This window comes from Pectinophora gossypiella, chromosome 20 (genome assembly GCF_024362695.1).
Source record: "Pectinophora gossypiella chromosome 20, ilPecGoss1.1, whole genome shotgun sequence".
Lineage (NCBI taxonomy): Eukaryota > Metazoa > Arthropoda > Insecta > Lepidoptera > Gelechiidae > Pectinophora > Pectinophora gossypiella.
Window position 1 is genome coordinate 996939 of NC_065423.1, and position 13229 is coordinate 1010167.

The 13229-nt window shown below is 34.8% G+C and overlaps 1 protein-coding gene across 5 annotated transcripts in view; it reads right to left on the bottom strand.

Moving 5' to 3' along the window:
• LOC126375857 (homeobox protein cut) overlaps positions 1–13229 on the bottom strand; it is a 194737-nt gene that overhangs the window by 157486 nt on the left and 24022 nt on the right. The gene's annotated exons all lie outside the window — the stretch shown is intronic.

Here is a 13229-nt window from a genome sequence, read left to right on the forward strand (position 1 = left end):
AATCTGTATTATCCTACCCACCTGCATTCCATGCTAAATGACTCTTATAATTATCAACAATAATCACCCTAAACCTCCGCAGTCCTTTACCGATGACATTAAATAAAACGATTTTATTCCTCTATAAATAACAATAAAAGCAACATAAAATAGTTTACTTGACCGTGATCAATAGTAACCTTTTTATTACGATTTTACGACCCGCTGATGGGAAGCCGAAAACGCCTAATTTGACTTCATTAAGTGCTCGAAAAACAATAAAATTATATTTTATTAGTTTTCGTTTAAAAAACTTCGTGATAAACAACGGGATAGGTTTTGTCGATAAAGGTAAATCAGATTAAAAACTATTTACGTAGGTACTTACGTTTCAAAACGCACTGGCAAATGTCATTTTCAAAAACAAAAGTTTTTTGTTCTTCAACAGCACGTAACATGTCAATAAACAGGAGCCGGATTAAACCCCTTTTAAATTTGAATTTCGAATCGATCCTTTCACACTTCGAACAAACGACCGCGACGGTTTATTTCCGTTCTTAATTCAAATAGAGCGTCTTTATTATTTTTTCTCAATCGAACATTTGAATGAGAACCAGTAAGTGCTGCCTCAATCGGTAATTCGAGATTTGATGACATTGAATGAGATTCGAATTTCGATTATAGATTCATTCGATAAGTGACCTCGTTTTAGTAAAGGATATCGCTTATTTTATTGATTGAACATTCAATGATCTAATCAAAAAGGGTTTAATTTAATTGAACCAATTTTGAAGCTAACCCCAGGTAAATTTTATGTCATAATATCGTACCTCGAGATTTTATAACAACATTTAATTACTATGGACCTATCAATAAGTTTATCTTTTGCTGAATCTAAAACGAGTAGGTTGGTTAGGTTCTTTGTAATTATCCAAATAAGTTTATTAATGGCAACGCCGTCCTGTATTTTCGTTGAGAAATCTTAATCAGATTATTTTGCGTGCTCATAAAGTTCTTAATATAAGTTGTATCCGATCAGAGGAGTGACATTCATTAGATTAGAAAAATAAAATCTATATGAACTCATAAAGTGCTCATAAACACGGAGGAGGTAATAAAAAACGTTCCGATGTCGACTCTCAGCTGTCGCGCGCTATTTCAGAACGTACAACATTTGAAAATCGAACGCCATCGAACCACGAGGGGGATATCGCTACGATTTTAAATTTAGAACATTGCTTTTTTCTTCATTTATTACGTATATTTTTCGGTGGCATCTCAAAGGAGATCGATTGTTGTTAGACGTTCTATTTTTTTCAGGTAAATTTCCGGTTTTGGGGCATATTTGTGAGATATTTGAAATTCTTTTAGGGACGTCAAGTGAAAAATATTGTGAAAAAAATCTGTGTTTTAGGTTTCAGTAAAACTTGTAAAATAAAGTAAAATGTGTCATTATAATTGCTCTGAAAGTTTGTGCCAAGTAGGTGAGTGTCAATGAAACAAAACAAAGCTTATTTTTGTTTCTTTTTTTCATACGTGTGTTAGAAGCGAGGCAACGATATCGAAATGCCATCAACCTACAGTTGCATTTTGAAAACTACCTTGTTCTTTTAAAAGGTATTATGAAACTTTGCATTCCATTTCGAAAGATGACAAAGAATTCTTTATAGACCATTCTGTTGCAATCCGGCGACATTGTTTTTCAGCTGATTGTTATAAATGAGCGAAATTTATATCGTTTGTTCGAATTCTGAGAATCTTATTTTAAAGATTGTTAGTCGTGAATCATTGATTTTATGTGGTTGTTAGTAGGGCTTACTAAATATATCATCGTTAGGGGAAAAGCTTTTATTTCTTTTTAATCTATGCCATAAGGAATACAGGCGTGATGTTGGTCGCAGTATATGTCACACGATCAACTACATTTTTCACAAAGTTACTGCCATGTTATTTCCTGTGTAATAAATGACAGCATTTATAAGCTGCTGGAAACCTTGCAGAACGTCAAAAAGCTAAGACATAGACATTTATTAACTTGTGTATGTAGGTACCTATCTATATTGAGATATCTAATAAAATGTACGTTATAATAGTTAATACTTTGTTGTATTAATGTGTTTCTATACTAACTGTAATGGGCGAGATGACCAGCGAGCCACAAACATAATCGTCAAAAAGAATATGCAGACTCTTTGAATATCTACACTTCTTTCATTATACAATTTTACAATGAACAATGAAGCGATATTTCCAAACCTAACGAATTTGCAAGTGACAGGTAGATTTGAAACTTAAGGGTCACTATCCCAGACTTATTGAACGTCGGGACTGATTACAGAAACGTCACCGATACAAATCCTGAGCTCAGATCTGTCAAAATCGAGTCCAGCATTAAAATGTCAAAGGAAATACCAATCATAATCGAGAAATAAACGAGTCGAGCGAAAAGTCTTCCGCGTTCAGGAATCCGTTAATTGAAACTTGCAATTTTAGCTACGGCAAATAATAAATTAAATATATAGGCAATAAATTCATATTTCCAATCTAGTTTCGTAACGAAAATCATTAAATGACAAACATCGTAAAGTGGAGACGAAATAGAACGCATTCTCCCGGATTTAAATTTAAAACTGAACGAGCGACATATTTTTAAAGTTCGAACGACGACACTTAAAACTAATCGCTGTTTTCGATTCGAGACTCTTTTGAAAGAGTTCGAACGCGCGTTCTATATTTGAAAATGTTTTCGATTTTCGAACGGCTGCCAGTGCGTGTCAATTGGATGGTGAAAATGGCGGGAAATTATGAAATGTTTAGTGCTTTTATTTATTTATAAATATATATATTTTTTTAAATATTACGATGATTTTATTATGTCCTCTGATATTAAACGATTACCTATTCAATGAGTGACCACTACCGACATTGCTTCTCGGATCAATATCAATCAACAAGTACATCTGGGTTACAGGCTGCTCCAACATATTAGAGACTCAAATTTCGAGATGAAGCGTATTTCCAAACACTATCAAAGTTCAAGTCAAAGAAACACAAGTTTCCGGAGTTTAGAGAGAGCGATCTCTGCGTCATTGTACTACCGATACCACCTTACATCTGCAGCTGGCGTAGATAAAACAATTTGAATTTAAACTGTATTCTATTGACTTAAAGTTTTCCGTGAAGGATTCTAATAGTATGTGGATAGTGGTAGCATGTGTACAACGAAAATGTCATTCAACATGTTGTTTGACTGATCGCTATCGAACTGCGAAACGCTGAAATACCGTCTGCAAAACCATATAAATAGATTTTCTCTTAAAATATCACTAAAGAGTTTTAAAATAATATTCTATTTTAATCAAGAGCTCATATTGTCATAGTTGAAAATAAGAAAAAGTTATTTACAGTCGCAGCAAACACTAAAATATCGATTCCACCTACTCAAAAACATTACAATATGCAACACGAGCGAATATTAAGGAATTACACAGATAACACCACCACTATCAGATTAACACTTCTAAAGCTGGATAAAAAGCGGATTACTGTAACACATAATCAGAGCTATTTAACAGAACATAGCTAAGTATAAAAAAACCGTGTCAGACGCGCTCATATGAGTTTTTGCCGAGTATTGCCGACGCTACCGTGAGAGGCGCAAGTAAAATCGCCCATTGTTGTGCCGATACGCATCGTGCCTGAAATTGCTGGCACGCCTCGGCTACACTGCACGGCTGTGGAACGACTTCATAATGCCAATAAACAGAAAAAAAAAAAACAAAATACTGGCCGGAAAAATATGTAAATACTTGTCTAACAGTTCTAATATTAAAAATCTAGTTAAGATAATAAGGTATTAATGAAAAGAAATATAAAATATTGGGAACACCTATGGGTACAGGGGGTTTAAAAAGGCCACATCGAAGCATTTCATCTAAGAAAGCAATACTGTTATTGAACATTTGTTACTTTTATATGTGCAAATGTCAAATTGCAATATTGCTTTTTAGATGAATTGTTTCAATGTGCCATTTTTAGCCCCCTGGTCAAATATTACTTCTGTTCGAGTTCTAAGTATAACATGCAGCAAATGTCCCCTTAAAATCGGATCTACCCTTTAAAGATTTACGTACCTGTGTATTAATTTACGATCCTATTATGCTAAACGATAGTAAAAGGTCGATCGGAACGTCTCGAAATAACTAATCGTAAAGTTTTATGAAAAGTGCTTTCACCGCCGGTTTACACGAAGATTACAGGATGTCGGCCATATTATGGCTTTTGGAGACAACGATAAATCCATATTGTATTTTTATTAATGCTTTCAAACCACTACTTTTTATAGTCTCAATACTTATTAGTGTAGTGTCTTTGTAATTGGAAATAATAAAATATTTTTAAGACGCTACCATGGTGATGCTGCTTAAAAAAACGTTTATTTTTACAAAAAAAAAAATATATATATATTTTTCAAAATTGGCTTTCAAAGTTAGCGCTTTTTGAACGTCAAAAAATTTAATTACATATTATGGCTGTAAAACTACTACCACATCGGAATCTTTAACGCTGAGGGAAAGACGTGGCCAGAAAACCTCCCAGCACAGGGCCCTAGTCCTACTGTTTCATGTTTTCCTTAAATACTCCTTAACTAAAGCAAATGTGACGTGTCCAAAGAATCCTTACTTAGTGCAAACGTTCATCAAAACATGTCTATCATATTAGACAAATGATAACCAATAAAAATGTAACTACTGGATAACCAATATGGTACATTTACAAATTCTCTTTTAACCCCGTACATTAGTTATTTCAAGAGACATCCCGATCGACCTTTTAACTTAGCGACGTATTTACTGTCGTTTAGCATAATGTGCTCGTAAATCTCAGGTCGATATACAGCCGCCATTTGTATCTGTTGCGATGCAATCGCTATCGATTGATAATTAATAGCAAGTGCTACACGGAATAGGGACGCGCGTTTGTCTCGGATTCCAAATTCGAAAGTGGAATTAATAATGAAAATAAGTAAATAAATAAATCGATATTGCAACTGCAATTAGGTACTATTTCGATTTTTAAATTGGGAGGTATTTTTTAAGAATAAGAATACAATAAATTTATTGCCAGTAACAATTTTTTTTTATTGTGTATCGAAATTTAAATACTTATAAGGTACGCTGTATGTCGATATTTTGAATTTGCATACCTATCAAAAAATATTAGACCATTTTAAGACTTCGTATCGGGTGTACTGGCTGCAAGTTGTCTTCTAATTACTTGTAAGGTTATGTAAGTATAATGTGCGTAAGTACTAAGTAATAAAGTATCATCATCATCACCAACCCATTAACGTCCCCACTGCTGGGGCACGGGCCTTTCCTATGGATGGATAGGGAGAACGGGCCTTAAACCACCACGCGGGCCCAGTGCGGATTGGTGGTTATTAACGACTGCTAATGCAGCCGGGACCAACGGCTTAACGTGCCTTCCGAAGCACGGAGGAGCTCGAGATGAAAACATTTTTTTTTTGTGGTCACCCATCCTATGACCGGCCTTTGCGAAAGTTGCTTAACTTCAATAATCGCAGACCGAGCGCGTTTACCGCTGCGCCACCGAGCTCCTCAATAAAGTATAAGCTTTATTATTTACACCAGCAAAGAGTTTAGCTAACGAATCACCGGGCACAAAAGGTGGCAACTAGTCCAAGGCCAGACAACAGCTCATTATGGTGTTCAATAGGCTACCTTCATTAGTACGTACTTAGTTGACATGTTCACAGGTAGAACTAACTATGCTTGTAACTATAATGGGCCCGTTACATAATCGCGCTAAGCGTTACCTATTTTTTTAAAATAAAAATTGATTAAAAAAGTGCAATAAAAGCTCGCATGTAAAAAGGTATTCCTAATGAGGTCGGTAGATAAAGAGAGTCATAATGTAGATATCAATAGACAACTTGCAGCCACTTTTGATACGAAGTAAAATTAAGATTGTTATTACAAATGAAGTATCGCTTAGTGATAGGTGATAAGACCACCGCCTATCGCCCTAGTGTTATCCCATTTTCACAGTGTCCGATTACCTAACCTGAAGATTTGACAGGTCCAGTTTTTCTCAGGTTGCGACTGCCGATCTGACCTTCCAACCCGCGGAGGAAATACAGCAAAATAAAAATAATGGGTAAGGATCGTTCATCGCCGATATAAAATAAAAATATGCTGTTTATACACTAACAAGTTCCGTTAGCAATCCTTCAATTCCTGTCGTATTTAAATTGATAAATAATTCTATAAAACCAGTAAATTAAATAACGACAAGTGCTGGCCACTTAAAACAAGAATTTGCATTGAACTTACATTTAAAAATAATAATTACAAATAATATAATTTTATTACCGGCCAGTAACAACTCGTGACCTTTGCCGCCATGGAAAAAGAAAAAAGAGAAAGGAAACAATTCGATAGAGCTGTGATCCATCATTGTTATGTATCGATAAATCGCGTGACGAGTAGTCTATTCGATGCTATTATTATATTCGTACTAGACAATGTTACAAGGCGATATTTGATAGATAGCAGACGGGCGTACCGGCTTATTGCTACGGAGCTACGGTTGATTTATATTGCAGTTTGACATTCGATACTGAAAACAAAATTAATAACATAAATAAATGCATTATGTTAGTTTTTTTCATAAAGTTATATTTTATTTATTTATTTGACATCACAGGTCCACAAAGGATGACTTTGGTGTGATAATGGTGCCGATTCTGGCAGAACAGATTGTGAGAAGCTGCAGTAGTTTTAGGCGGATGAGACGTTCGTTATATAAAAATTGACGATTCAAAGTGTAACTATTTTACCTTCTGAATATCTTATTATATCTTATTTTTGAATTTGAGTACAAACGTAATTATAATTTCGTTTGACAGTAACATAGTGTTGTCTATCTCTTACAATGAGTGCAAAAAAGAGATAAAACTAGTTCTAAAACTAACAAATTATACTTAAGTTGGTGCCTGCATGAATCAGAACTAGTATCTACCTACATAATTATTTTAGTTACTCATGTCATTGTAAAGTAGCTGATCCAAATGATGTACAAGTGAAGTGTTTACTAAATGATATGATTTACCGCACAAATTGTAAACAAATTCCAAAACGAAGTCTATCAAAAACTACCCTATCCCATTCACAAAACCATTTGTTTATAAACAACGAACCGAACGCACTAAACACGCGAGCGAATAGAAAATTAGCTTTCACCAGTTATAACCGGTTATAAGCGGTTATAAGCAGTTCGAGGCGGTTTCAAGCGGTTAAGATTATGCTAATGACCTCAGACTACACTACTCCCTTGGTAGCAAACGTGTGTATGTCTTCACTAACTAGAATAATAAGCTAAATGAGCGAAATTGCATGTTCTTAGCTATTTAATAAGTTGTAGCCATTTTTCATTAGGCTTTCTAGATGTCGCAGGCTTAGATTGTGGAGATAAGCGTAACTTAGTAGCGGGTTGCTTTTTAAACCTGTTTCAGTCTATAGTTTGCTTACTTTAGTAATGCCATCTAACTGAAAGATGAACGAAAGTACTTTAGTATTAAAACAATTATATTAAGACGTAATAAATTAATGCTTTGTTTGGGAATTTCGAACGCTACATGATTATTAATAAAATGATTTCAAAGATGGTTGTAGAAAGAAGTGGTTCGTTGCAGAAATATAAACCTGTACTTACCTATTTATTTTTATCTAAATATCGTCCTTATTTCTAAACTAAACTGATAAACAAAAACTTTAACATAACACGTGTTCAGCGACATTTGAATTTGCAGTCACGACACGTGACCGTGAGTAACGAAACATAATACCTATATTCAAATCTACCTATCAATGCATACGCTTAATTCGTTTTAAAAACTACGCACATGTCCAATGCGTACAGTTAATGCCTATAATTTTCATACATTTGTCTTGGCGTCTAGAATACGCAGCGGTTCCCACAACGTCATGTGTCTCGTACACCGCCCCACAAAGGTCCTCTAATCTTTACACTAACACGAGTACAATTGTAAGCACAAGCTTAATGGATTACTGTACATGTCTTGAGGCACTCGCCTATACCTAATAACCATCAATGATCGGGCCGATTGTGAAAAATATCATTAAAAAACCATCAGCGACTCTGATGATTCGACTGTTCCACAGATCGTGCGCCATCAACCACAATCGATTCTGTAATTTTTTCATGTATTTTTTATTATTATTAAATTATTGAGACGTCGTGAGGTCCGTTTTGTTGCGGTTTTGGAGGTTCGATTGCATGCTACTGCGATTCCGCAAATTTGATTCACTAATTAGGTATTTTCCTTTTTTTCAAAGCTCCAAATTATGATTTGTTTTGGTTTCGAGATTAGAATGGAAATTAAAATATTGTCGATTTTTATTAACGTTGGTTTAGAATACTAATGATCCTGCTAGACGATCGATACGTCCCGCCCACGATAGGCGAAGGGAGGGGCGCAAATCGAATTAGTGAGGCCGATGCATCGATTATCCTCAAAACGTATCGGCAAAAAACACGATTAGCCCCGAAAATCATCGACAGCCGAAAAAAGGTAACAACCGACGGTTAATGGGGGTTTTTGTTCGAAATTCGAAGATTTGAATTCGTAATTTCAACCGCAAGGCGTTCGAATCATTTGTCAGTGACAATTTTTTGGTTGCAATCGATTTTTAAATACAGGTTAAGACTTTTTGCGTGCACCGTGTTCAAATTCCACATTTTCGGAGACCTTAAGTGTTTTTGCGTGCTAATAAGATAATTGCGATGCAAAAACGGATGAATACTTACTCATCGCGTCAGAGGACAAAAGTCGGACTATTTTTAGTCTACGTCCTTGCGTCACTGTCCTTCGACCCATTGACACAGGCATGGGAAAGAGCGCGGCTTTTTGCTCGACGGGAGAAATATTTGTGGACGAAGCTCTGTGGGAACCGAATACATTCCTTCTTTTAGGGAAATGCGATCTTTTTACATTTCCAAACCGATACGATCGGATGAATCGAGTCGATTAATTACGAGCTCGACTTACGAATGTTTGCGGTGACGTCGGTCCACCCTAATTAAAGGAAGTTCAATTTTTGAAATTTAAAAGTATTCTAGAACACGAATTAGGGTCGTATGACAAATGAATACAGTGTAAAGCGCGTGTGCAGTTGATAGGTAGTCTATCCATAAACAACTTAGACAATAGAATTTGTGGAACGTCGATCGATTTTGTTTGTTAAATTAAAAATCGAACCGATTTAAACGCGGCTAACAATTCTATTAAAGGAATAACAACCGACGACTCCGAGTTATTGGTTCATCGGATTTTATAGTACTTAATTGTTCGGTAGCACTGGAGTCCCTTTGAAGTCGCATTTCGCGGTACTTTTATATAATAAAACCGAATGAAATTCAATAAATATAGTTTTATAACCAGGTTTCCTTCGAGATGGGTGGTAGTTCTTTTACGGCTATTAGGTTTGATAGGATTTTACTATTGCACAAATGACTATTGATTGCGGTTTCTTAACCAATGGTCGTGCGTAATTGTAACTTTTATTTCTTATGATTAAAGGGTTCTTGGTGATGTATAGAAAATTGTTACAACTGCAATTTGGATTAGCTACGTTTTATAGTTTGATAATTATTTCATTTGAATGGCGCCAGATCTGTGTTACCGAGTGATAGTAAAAAAAAAACATAATGGACGCTAGGCAAGGGTTGCTACTAAGACATTATAGTCAACAAGCCGTCTTTAACATAATTAAAAAAAATATGAGATCAAATATAAACGTCATCACATCACGTTGAGTTGTGAAATCGAGTGATACATTGCTTGTCAAAATTATGTTTCACCTCTATTTTCCTAAGTCTGTATATGAGTAAGAATATTAAGTAAAGAAAGTATAATGATTTTAAAACATTAACCTTCTAGTAAGTAGCAATATCGATCTAAAAGCATTCGTGCACGGTTTTCTACCTTGAAATTAAAACAAAAAACTAATCGATAAGTGCAATTCAAGGCACGGCATATGTAAATTTGAATGTAAATATGCTTAATCAATGTTATGCCTCGGCATAGTTCGCGTATAGAGAAATACTTAAACAATACTATCGGCGAGCATTTGAATGCTTGTATCAAGACAACGCATCAGCAACCGTTCCTTGAACGCGGATGAATATTTATTTCGAGTTTCGAAAATAGAGAATTAAATTTTCATTGTTCGAAGCCCTGAGCTTCCGACTAGTAGCGATGTCGTTTTTATATCTGATTACCAGAATTGGAATAGGGTTATTGTAATTGACGTACATTTTTTTCCTTTGATATTTTATAATCTGGCCAATTCAAGTTTCGAATTATAAAATAAAATATTTTGAAAAAAAAAAAAAGTAATAATGTTTTACTTCTCTATGTAGTGTTGTTTGCCAGTTTTTGTCTTCGAAATATCTTTTCATCTTCGAAAACATCATTATATTTTCCAACGTCATTAATGTCATTGAGCTTTTTTGTCAATTTGACATTGGGGTTAGAACGCTACCAGTGACATTCGAAAATGAAACGATAATCAATTTGAAATTGCGGTTAGAGTGAGAATAAAGTCAAATCAGTTACTTATTACTAAACGTCAAAACACGAAATTACTATGGAATTTGTATGAAAAATGAACCTGTGACGTCATAGAAAAACGTGACAAAATGTCACCCTTATTATAAAATTTTTCGTTTGAAAATGTTTTCGGTCACCTTTTTAGATCTTTCTTTATTTAGTAATCAGAATTTCATTATTTATCTTTGACCTAGGAAACTAAAATTTACCAGTATCCTTCGAAAATGAATCTATAGTAGGATTATTACTCGATTTAAAAAATATAAACACTGTTTATATTAAACAAACTAATGTGGGCAAATACCATTTATGATCAACCAAAGAGCATATACATTTACAATATATTGCTTTGTTTTATAATGTTTTAATCGGGAAAAAGTCAGAAACGACCCAATTAAAAAAAAGATAAGGGCTATAACATTTTCTCAATTTACCCCACCTTAACTTTTTAATTTTACAACGAGTTTTATTAACCATTACATCTCTATTTCTATTACGGTCTAGTGTCTAGTTACTAATTGACTGGTCTAAGTATGACACTTCGACATTAGTATGTAACAGTCATAGATCAACATACATTATAGTTATCGTTTTGAATTCTATTGACATTAATCCTTCCTTGTTTGATAATTATATTGCTATAGATAAGGTAGTTGTTGACATTCCTGAAGAAGATATTGATAATTATCATTATCAGCTTACAACGTTGGTAGAACGCTTGACTCTTACTTTGAGGTCGCAGGTTCGAATCCAGCACAGGCGTAAACCAATGTTTGTCGAATTTGTTTTCGAATTCATGTTTGGATTTTAAATGATTATCACTGTGCACAGCGGCGAAGGAAAACATCGTGAGCAAACCCACATTCCCGAGAAATGCATTTTCGGAGGTATGTGACCTAACCTGTATTGGGCTGGTTTCCCCTTCGGGTTGGAAGGTCATACGGGTAGTCGCTTTTGTAAAAAATCGGACCTGTCAAATCTTCAGGTTAGTTAAGTGGACCCTGTGAAAAATGGGACAATGCTAGGGAGATGATGATTATCAGCTTACAAACCTTCTGCCTATCATATATGAGAACGATATGAATACATAACCAGCCTTAATCATCAACCGGAGGGGGTATGGAGCATACTCCACCACGCTGCTCCACTGCGGATTGGTGAAACTGTTTTACAGCTAAAAGCCGGGACTAACGGCTTAACATGCCCTCCGAAGCAGGGAATTATCTTATTTTTTCGGATAATCAGGTGTTTCAAGCCTGCAAAGTCCTTACTTGTTTATTCTACATACTAACTACGCATTTCCTATAGACATTTAAACATACATTCTCAATTCAAAAATTAAAAATAAAAACACTCACGTCACGACTCTATCAACCAATCAGACAATCGCTAATCATTTCGCAACATCAAGACCTCTTGATGTTAATAATAAGTCCACAGATAACAAATATATAGAGGTGTCGCAATAAGAACAATACGATTAGATACACTGATTTCATATTAGCATATCAAACAATGGTTGCTTGGCTATAATTGCTGATGATTGGCTACAGACAACTGAGGTTATAGGAAAGCGTAGAGGTGGCGATAGGGGAAATCTTACAAGTGCATTTAAATGTAAAGAGACCGACAACAAATTCTTATTCCAAATTCAAAATATTTATTGCAGACTAATGTCCGTAAATGTTTGTAACATGGTATTTAAAAAGTTACGATTCCCTTTTGGATGTCGACGCAAAATGACAACGTAAGAAAGTGAGTTTATTGTTTCAATATTTATTTTGTAATAGAAGGATTACAAAATAAATAAATATTTTTTTTGCTTCTATGCTGTTCTGGGAGCAAATAAAAAACATAGAAAACGTTCAGCTGCTTGTCTTCCCGGGCATGTCGTAAAAACCGACAGAGGGATTGTGTCATCTAACATGATGGACTAATGTTATGGGCGATAGGCTGATCCCTTATCACCATAAGGTTCATCATATCCAGCTTACGACATCGTATCAACAGTGGCTGCAAGTTGTCTTTGATTACTTGTGGCTCTGCCCACCCCATTAGGGATTACGGGCGTGAGTTTATGTATGTATGTATGTAAGGATTACAAATCGGCCTCTTGCTCTGAGAAGAAAGCTATTGGTATTAAGACGAGGTTTTTTGATCTATCGAAGGTCTGGTCTTTTAATAAAAACCTCAGAATACGCAGCTTGTATCGCGCATGTTGTAATCGACTAAGCTTAGGAATGTAATATGGTGATCGTATAGAAGCGAACAAGATGGCAACGTGTGCTAAAGTCCGGCATTGCTGCGACAGACATGTGCCTGTATCGATGCCGGTGAGAAGGTATTATTAATATTCCGTGATCATTGTTGTTTTATATTTTAATTGATTTTATTTGTTTTATCTAATTCTATTTTATTTTATTTATTATTTTTTAATTTATTTGAAATTTTTATTATGTAAATTATGGATCATTGTTATCTGAAATAAATAATTTTTAATTTAATAATTACTTTCCGGCAACCCGGATTATTCTTGATACTCTGACATGCCAAATCATGATAGGAATATTTTACCAATTTTATTCAAACGGAT